At 40.0% G+C, this 7,664-nt stretch overlaps 1 pseudogene; it reads left to right on the top strand.

Moving 5' to 3' along the window:
* Positions 1-261: 261 nt before the first annotated feature.
* Positions 262-7,196, top strand: LOC145390312 (pre-mRNA-splicing factor SPF27-like; annotated as a pseudogene).
* The last annotated feature ends 468 nt before the right edge of the window (positions 7,197-7,664 follow it).

Below are 7,664 nucleotides of genomic sequence, written 5' to 3'. Positions count from 1 at the left end.
GATGTTAGTTGAATAAATCGGATGAAGACATCCTTGATTTGAAAGGGCTAAGGATACTCATTTTATTAGTTCCAGAAATTCCAGGTGAAAACCTTCATGTTTTTTTTTTTCTTAGTAATTGCGTACAGTAAGCAACAACGCAATGAACGCAAACAGAGAAGAAGAAGAAGAGTCAAGGTAGTGCAAGTTTCTATGAGAGATTCGTTTTACAGTCGCATACCTTTCAAGTTACCAAGGATAATTGCCTTTTAGGACGCCGCTTTTCCTGTAGCGTGAAAGAATGAGTCAAGACGTTATTGTTGATGCTCTGCCGTACATCGACACTGGCTACGATGAACCAGGAGTGAGAGAAGCGGTAAGACAAACCTCGTCCCACAAACATCCTTTATATCAGTTCCGTATTATTTAAAGTACTATACTCATGGCTTAACCTCTTTTGGACCAAGAACTGATTCTACATATGTTCAGGAATAAGTTGTTAAAATGGTCAGACAGTCTTAGCTTACTTTAATTGATCTTGCGATTTTATTGTATATGGTACTTCATACAGTAGTAGTTTATTCATAATGGATGGGAAATGAGGATGAACCACAAGCCCCAGATGTCTTTTGATCATAAAGTAGACAGTTGTAACAATGTAGTAAAGGTTTATCATTTCATAAGTGAGTCGTAGCAGTTAGGTAGATTGGTTTAGTTTCCTTTCATATCTCCATAGATTCTTGATATATATTTGGACACATGGAGTCAATACACTGCATTATTCTACATCACTTTACCTAGAACCCTTCCCTCGTAATTGAATATTAACATCAGTGAAATATTTGTTGAAACCGTTATGTGAGAGGGCGTTTTACTAGTCTATTAACAGTTGGCAGAGCAGTTCAAGCTACCCGTACAATATTAGCCAGTCGCATTGTCTAGGTTGTTTGGTTTAATATAGGTCAGGTTAGTTTGATGCCTAAACCCAGTGTAACGTAACCCAGGGATCAGATCTTGAATTTTGTTCTCAGTTATCTTTTTTTTTTTTTTCCTTGGAGGGAACAATTTGTGGGCTTCTAGTCTTTGGTTCCATTTTCCTTGCATATAGAAAAAACAAATGTAATTGGATACAGCACATCATTCTGCTTGAACCAAAACGGATCCCCAAGGCTACTGTCTATGGTAATGCTGTATTTTGATGGAAATTTATTTCCATTTATGGGCATACTTTATAGAGAATGAAAGTTAGTAGAAAGTGAGATATACGCTGGACTTGTGATCGGGGGATTGCAAGTTCGAGCCTCGCCCGGGCTGCCGTGCCAGGAGGGGTAGCTCCCTCCTGTAACCCTAGCGGGGCTATATAGTCCAATACAGGGCTTAGCTCGGGGGAACTCCATTTCTCCCATTTTTTTTTCTGGATATACAGGGATAAAAATTAGCCATAAAATATGTATCATAGACTAAAAATGAGTTCAGGAATTAGGCAGTGTCACTGGCTGATATAGCTTTGCTAGCATGAAAGACCATCCTTGAAAGTAAAATATATATATATATATATATATATATATATATATATACCCGGTACACACACACACACACACACGTTATGGAACAGAACTACACATTTTAGTACTGAATAATAAAATGGGACATATTCAGCATCATAGCCCATGTACAATGGTGTGGTGAGAGGCAAAGATAAATGGTACTTCCCATAAAAACAAAAACAAAAAGTTAAACGTTGTGTTGGGGAATACCTGTATATGAACATTTCATCAAGATTATTTTGATAACAGTTATTCATATTGAAGTATTTCCTTGAACTAATGGAATACTGCTGTGGTAGCTGAGTGATTAGCATTTCTAGCTATGAAGCTGCTGGCCTGATAGTGTCAGGCTTTGATTTGTGGTCTAGGGTAGCTGGCACCACATGACCTGGGTGTCCATTCACCCATTTTTGGGTTGGTGGAGTATAATGAGGAATACACTCCAGGTAACATCTGGGGGGGAGACAAATGGGGTACCTAAACATTACAGAGGTCATGTAGCCTACCTTTCCATCTGTGTCTTGAGTCAGAATTGTCCCAATAATCTCACTCTAGACATACTGCAGGCTATGCTGATGGTAGAGAGTAGAGACAAGCGAACATAGATACCCGGTAGATAGGACATGTGTCACAAATCATAAGTATTATAAGGAATAATTTTGGTGCTAGAAAGAGATGCCCTTCATGTGGTGCCACCCAGATACTGATGGATGGTGGAGTTGTCTGGTCGCACAAACATCCCTGTCCCCTCCTGTATCCCCCAAAAGGAGGATTGTGGACTGCTGAAGAAGGGTAACTTTGGTCTGCAGTCCACAGGGGTTCACATTCAGAGTGAGCCAGGTGTTGCAACCAATTATCACTATAATAATTTCACAATCCTCCCACACTCATACAGGCCCTGAAGCGATGGTCGAAGATGAGAAAAAGCGTTACCGACCTACCAAGAACTACCTCGAACATTTACACGCCGCTCAACCTCGCTGCTTTTGAGGTAAATATAATCTTTGTGGGACCACTTTTTTATATACTGTATACCCAAAAAAATTGTCATATTCTTGTCAGATGGTGGACTGCACAAGAAGGGCAAACATCAGCCTTGCAGTCCATTTGGTTATGTTTAGATGTGCATGGGGTTACAACAATAACAACAACATATCCAGTGACACAAGATACAACCCCCAGACAGTGCTGCCCTCATCAGAATGCAGCCCCTCTCATTACAGCATATTTACTTAAACATCTCACTCTCACAACACAAACAGTCCATCATAACCTCATCAGAAGATCCTAGGGTGGGCCTCAAGGTTAGAGTGACTAGTTTCATCAGTCCAGTTGGGTTTGCATCCAGGGGCCACAACAGCAACAGTTCAGTGTTTTTATCTGTTTTATTCGGTAACTATATCTAGATTATTTTATTCATGTCAGAAGATCTCTGTTAGTAAGTGGAGGGGTTAATGAAGAGGCTGTATCCAACCCATATAGTTCCAAATGCCTCCCTAAAGTTGAATAAAAATCATCTGGGAGCCACAAAATAAACCACCAAGGACATCGCCCCTTCACTCTGCTGACATCTTGTAGTTTCTTCTCCCGATCTCCAGTTGCTTTTATGGAGGTAAGAGAAGAATACCCCTTAGGTAGCAAAGCTGTTAAGAAGAAGACTACTGTATACTGTATATGCTTTAGGCTTCATAAGTCCACCATGCTGAATTGAATTGTCAGGTCAAGCAAGAATACACTAAAAAGTTAAAAATTAAGCTTCTCAAGTCTTTTGTATGATTTATTCACTTAGGGGTTTTATTCAGTCCAACACCATCTTCATTTATCATCACCATCATCATGCTGACCTCATTTTCCCACTTTAGGATGGATTTCCATTCAACATCGCTGCAGCAATCAGAAGCATCAGTTCAAATATTATCATTAGGTATTCTTTTCCTCTGCTATTGATGCAACAAGGAGGTTTATTGAGGCTAATACGAGATTATTTTATTCAGTCTGGAGGAGTTCATGCAGTTAAAGGTTGTATCTTTCATTTATTTCCACTGATGACATCATTTTTTGAGTTTATTTATTGCTGCTACCAGATAATTTGATTCAGCTAAGGGAAAGGCCTCTCATATTCAGATGACTTACTAAGGTCATAACCAATCCACTCCAGTTTGAAAAATCTCCCCTAAGATGAGTAAAATCATCAGTGAGATAGCAAGAACTAAGAAAAAATGAATACTGCATATCCCTGGTCACAAGAAGTTAATAACAAGGACTTATGGGTGCTGAGAGTGACACCTTCCATGTGGTGGCACCAATATACAGTAACAGCTGCTCCATTGGAGTCCATTGCCTGCTGTACAAATGTCCCATGTCTCCCTCTGTCCCCTAAAAGGAGGATAGTGGGCTGCAGGAAGGAAGGCATTTGTACACTGGCAGTCCACTGAGTTCACTTGTCATTTGAGCCTAGGGTTGCAACTATCGCTACTGTGCTTCATAAGAGCAGTCATAGATGGAAGTGATGCAGTGTGAATGTTTTACACTGAATTATCCAACAGACACAAAAGTGATCCAGTTGGATGACTTACTAACACTGAATCACCTCTAGACAGAAGTGATGCGGTGTGAGTATGAGCGTGTGGCATGCCAGACAGCCAATGGGACACACTGAGCATGAAGCGTTGCATGAGCTTCCACCACCACCCCCAGGCAAGATGACAGATGTGGCTGCTCTGGGGCGAGTGGAATATGTTGACATAACTCTATGGCACAGTTAGAACACCAGGCTACTAGGTGGGTGATGTATAACTTACTTTTGTGGATTCGGTACGAAGTAAGACTCTTACAGGGTATATTTACACGATAGTAGTGTCACTTATTGACATCTGTGAAAGATGAATTTCCACAAAAGTACGGCTTAATGAAAAATAATGTAGAAGAGGTAGTGTCCTCAACTTTTTTTTATATATGTAATGACTTAAAAACATTTTGCAGTCCAGATCAGAGCATCACCAGACATTAAAATGTATTCTTTCTCAAAATGTATTTTGAGTTGATTTAACAACAGATTTTATTAAATTATCCCAAAATATGCCTTTAAACTTGTGTGTATTTTGTGATGGTTTACTCACCTGCAAAAAAACAGATCTGGCAAAGGTGAGTTCTGTACTGTGCTGTACTGTACTGTACCACGAAAGAAAAGGGCTTAGTGTAGATAAGGTATGTCTTCTTTATGCGAAGCAGCCCTATGCCTTCATTAGGAATACCAGGCTACTAATTAGGTGTATTGACATACTTTTGTGGTAGACAGACACAGGCTTCATAGTACAGAGGTTCGAGTTTGGAAATATTGGGGAAATTACAAGTATAATGTTTCTCTCTCTCTTGCAGCCATATGGTGACACATGATGGCATGGTCAGAATAAGAAAGGCAGATTGATACCAGCCTACACTCTTTTGTCCTTTATTCATGCAGCATTGAGCAGGATGAATATCACATTCAGGATATCCCATGATGTGCCTTGTCCATTGTTCCCGGACTCCTGACTCACCATATACAGTATTTCATTCACCTGTGGTCAGCTGGAGAGGTTAGATATAAGCATCATTAATCCATTTACAACAAGAGGTTTTGCAAAAACTTGGATAAAAATTGCATGGAAGTAAGCAAGATTGGGAATAAAAAGTATGTCATCTGATTGCAGAGTGGGTTAAATGTCAGTGTATACAGTACCGTTCGGGACAGTGGAGCCTCCTGGTTATATCAGTGTCACCACATGATAGCATCCATTTCCAGGTAGCCTGTACCCATGTTTTTAGTGTGAAAATCATGTCATAACTACTATGCAAATGTTTGTCATACACCTAGTTGTGTAAGGGGAAAAAAAAAAAAAAAAAAGTTTGTGTATAGTGCAAGATTCTACTGGTATTCTGAGTTTAGAGTCAGAAAAGCTAAGTAGAGAATTTTGCTTGGAAAACTCTTCTGCTAGTATTTCTGCTGTTTTTGTTTCTGGACTGAACCTTATTCCATATTTAGGTGAGAAAGTGATGATGATGATGATGATGATGATGATTAAAAATACCATGGTGATGATTAAAAATTCCAAGATGATGATGATGATGAATGAGTATGGCATTGAGGACTGGAAGTTGCATGATCGGTGATGATGATGATGATGCTGAAAAGGGACAGAGAGTGATGATAATGCCTATGATGATGCTGTTGATGTTGATGATATTTATGATGTGTTTGTTAGCTGGCATTGATGATAATGTAAGAGTATTATGATGATGCTGATATTAACAGATGTTTGTACTTAATTGGCCTACCTGCAGAGGATCACCAACCTGGAGCTTGGATGAATGAGTATGGTTCCGAGAGCTGAAATCCCACAACACCACCCTTCAGAACATGTTATCTCGCTCACAGGCCACATTGCAGGACCTGAAGTGAGTTATGCGGGCCTCATATCCATTGACCTGGCATTATTATAGTAAAGTATATACCGTATGAGCAAGTGTTTGTGAGTGTGGTGGAGGGGAATAGGAGAAGGAAGAGAGCAAGGGATGAGATGGAGGGATGGATTGGAAAGCTGTATGAGAGGAGGGGTGTGAGTTGGAGTGAAGGCAGCCAAATGACAGAGGACAGAGCAACATGGAGGGGAATTTATTTGTGGCCACCTTTTACTGGATTAAGGCATCTGGCAATAAATGAATAGATACAGATTGATAGATGTATCTTTTATAGAGGCTTGAGGGAGGAAATCATTTTATAGGCACAGTACTAATGAAGTGTATAAATGATGTTTTATGTGTCTGTGAGGAGTCAGAATTCCAGGGAGCCTGAATGTTGAGTGAATGAGTGTGAGACCCTTGTACTGTTAGGCATATTTTATTATTTCGATGCCTTTTATACAAGCTTGTGGGGAAAATTATTTTTATGGGTAATATGAGGTGCAAAAGTGTTAATGTTTATGTCTGTGGTGCTGAGTTAGGAGATAAAGGAGCAGAATTGGTCACATATATAAGAGTAAAAGCACTAATCCATTCCCTTTGCATCCTTTATTTCCTTTCATTTCTTTCATCCCCTCCCTTTCCATTTACCCTCTCCATATCCCTCCACATTTTACTCTCACTTTGTCACCCTTCCCTCTCTCCTCTTTCCTTTTACCTCTATTCTCATCATTCTAAATGTTGCACTTTTTTCACCCTTCCTTCTTCCCTTCTCATTTACTTTTTCCTTATCCCTGAACATCTTTCTCACATCTCTTTTTCACCCTTCCTTCTTTCTTTTTCATTTACTGTTTCTTAATCCCTCCACATTTTACTCACACTTTTCTCACACTTCTCATTCTCCCCTTCCACCCACTTAGCATATCGTTATCCCTCCACATTTTATTTACATGTACCCTTCTTTCTCCTCTCTTCAATCCATTTTACCTGTTCCATGTCCCTTCACTTTTCGCATGCTTTTTTTTTTTTTTTTCCCCACCCCCAGGAAGGAGATACAGGAGTTAAACTGGTCTCGTAAAGAGCATGCAGACTAAGGCCGGTGAGGAGCTGCGTCATCTGGAGAGCAGCTGGGTGTCCCTTGTCTCACGCAACTATGAGATTGAGCAGGCGTGTGTTCTCCTGGAGGCTGAGATCGCTAAGCTTGAACGAGAGAAAGATATAAATGAGTGAAGGTGAGATAAATCATCTCTTGTTCCATTCTAGCAACTGACATGCAGTTTTAGTCAGCCGAAAGTGAGTAATAAAAATTTTAGTGTAATTACTTAGGTACCATTAACAGACATCACTAAGCTTGAGTGAGAGATGGAGAAAGAGTGAAGGTGAACTTTACCTTTACCCTCTTGTGGTGTACTCCAGCTAATTCCAGACATTTTTTGTTCTGCTGAGTGTGAGTCATATGAATCTGAGAGGTTTTTTATTGAAGGTGAGATTAAACCTCTTTACAGGCTACTCCAGCTGATGACATACAGTTTCATTTAGCTGAGGGAGAGTCATATGAGTCCGAGAGTGTTAACAACACTGAAGATGTTAACCCACTTCTCTATCTATTTCCAGGTATTGCCATACAGTTTTATTTAGGTGAGTGGGAGTCGACACCACATTGAGTACACCACTTCCCGTCCAATCAGCGAAGTTAAG

Source organism: Coenobita brevimanus, unplaced genomic scaffold (genome assembly GCF_032717465.1).
Source record: "Coenobita brevimanus isolate Jiangsu-jjx unplaced genomic scaffold, ASM3271746v2 jjx.HiC_scaffold_486, whole genome shotgun sequence".
NCBI lineage: Eukaryota > Metazoa > Arthropoda > Malacostraca > Decapoda > Coenobitidae > Coenobita > Coenobita brevimanus.
Note: the sequence above shows the minus strand (reverse complement) of the source record. Positions and strands in the feature narration are given on the sequence as shown.